The sequence below is a fragment of the Colletes latitarsis genome, unplaced genomic scaffold (assembly GCF_051014445.1).
Source record: "Colletes latitarsis isolate SP2378_abdomen unplaced genomic scaffold, iyColLati1 scaffold0052, whole genome shotgun sequence".
Classification (NCBI taxonomy): domain Eukaryota; kingdom Metazoa; phylum Arthropoda; class Insecta; order Hymenoptera; family Colletidae; genus Colletes; species Colletes latitarsis.
Window position 1 is genome coordinate 77,821 of NW_027488402.1, and position 2,180 is coordinate 80,000.

General features: G+C 50.4%; 1 pseudogene; it reads right to left on the reverse strand.

Annotated features, from left to right (window-relative positions):
• Positions 1–808: 808 nt before the first annotated feature.
• The window catches only part of LOC143351000 (large subunit ribosomal RNA), a 3,141-nt pseudogene continuing 1,769 nt past the window's right edge, over positions 809–2,180 (reverse strand).

Genomic DNA, 2,180 nt, shown 5'->3' on the forward strand with positions numbered 1-2,180 from the left:
ACGCGGTCGGCTCAAAATGGCGGCGCTGACGTGGCCCGCTTGGAATTGCCGTTCGCGCACTTAAAAACGTCCTTAAAATTCGAATCCTACTCCGATTTTGATCTAAAACTACCGTTCTACTCGCGATGATGCCTACAGCTCACTGCCGCGAGAACACGCCGATATCCAGCCGGATGGCGTAGATATACGGCGACGAACGCGCACGGTCGCCCCGAAGATTTGAAAACTACAAATCTCGCAGAGTATTTGCACTTTCACTTCAAGGAAACCACAGGAAACCGCAACACTACACGAATAATCCCTAGCGCTATCCTCTAAACGCGGATCTAACGCGGACACGCCCGTAGATTCCAGGTATGCGCTGGAAATTCCGGCCGCGCCCCGGGAAAAACCCACGCGGCGATGACTCACCGTCGCGTCACTCCTCGCCTATAACGCTCCCAAAAATCGAATTTTGATCCGATTTTCGATCACGAACCGGCGTTCTCCTCGTTATAGTTCTCTCTACCCACTGCCGCGGTTTCACCTCGATATCTAGCCTGACGGCTGAGATATTCGGCGACAAACACGCTCGGTCGCCCCGAAGATTCCGAAATTACAAATCTCGATCGAGTTTTTGAAATTCCACTCCGGAGAAACACACAGTAAGTATATATATCGCACAAATACGCCAAAAACTAACGTGTATAACGCGAATAACTCGCGAAAATACACGTAATACTCCTCGAAACGTTGAAATTCCGGCCAGGTAGCGGGAAAAACCCACGCGGCGGTAACTCCTCGGTCGAGCGGATCAGGTAGCGGAGCAGCGGTTGAACACGTCCGTTCCCTTCGGCGGTCAGAATGCGACTCAGTAGATAGGGACAGTGGGAATCTCGTTAATCCATTCATGCGCGTCACTAATTAGATGACGAGGCATTTGGCTACCTTAAGAGAGTCATAGTTACTCCCGCCGTTTACCCGCGCTTTTTTGAATTTCTTCACGTTGACATTCAGAGCACTGGGCAGAAATCACATTGCGTCAACACCCTTGGGGGCCATCGCAATGCTTTGTTTTAATTAGACAGTCGGATTCCCCTAGTCCGTGCCAGTTCTGAGCTGAGTGTTGAATGGCGGCCGAAGAGGACGATCGACGACGGCAAGCCGCCAACGAAAGCCTCGCAGCAAGGAAGATCCGCGGGAGGCCAAGGCACGGGACCGAGCTCGGATCCCGACGAGAACGAACGAATCCGTTCAACGCCGTTCACCTCGCCCAGGCCCGGCACGTCAGCCAGACTCGCTTCCCGACCAAGCCCGACACGCCCCGCTCCTCAGAGCCAATCCTTATTCCGAAGTTACGGATCCAATTTGCCGACTTCCCTTACCTACATTAATCTATCGACTAGAGGCTCTTTACCTTGGAGACCTGCTGCGGATATGGGTACGAACCGGCGCGACACCTCCACGTGGCCCTCTCCTGGATTTTCAAGGTCCGAGGGGAAGATCCGGACACCGCCGCAACTGCGGTGCTCTTCGCGTTCCAAACCCTATCTCCCTGCTAGAGGTTTCCAGGGAACTCGAACGCTTATACAGAAAAGAAAACTCTTCCCGGATCTCCCGACGGCGTCTCCAGGTCATTTTGGGTTACCCCGACGAACTACTCTTACGAGGGCCCGAATGGTATACGGTTCCGCTGCCGGGTTCCGGAATAGAAACCGGATTCCCTTTCGCCCGATGGGTGTGTGTCTCTCTCTCACATCGCTCAAGTTATTTTATTTTATAATCGTTTCGCACTTGTGTGACTCGTTTTTCTTTTTGGTTAAAAAAAAAACGTTTAAAAAAATTGCTTTTACACATATTTTTTTACACAACTCTACTATACTGTTGTTGCCATGATGGATCTTAATAATATAATATAATAAATATAATAAATATATATATATATGTATGTTTTTTCTCGTGTTCGAGTCAAAGTGGATGATTAAGCTTTGTAATAACTTCGTTTCGTTTCGTTTGCTGCGTTTTTTTAGGACACCTCATCTTCATAGGATTTCTCTTAGGGCTTAGGATCGACTGACTCGTGTGCAACGGCTGTTCACACGAAACCCTTCTCCACGTCAGTCCTCCAGGGCCTCGCTGGAGTATTTGCTACTACCACCAAGATCTGCACCGACGGCGGCTCCAGGCAGGCTCACGCCCAG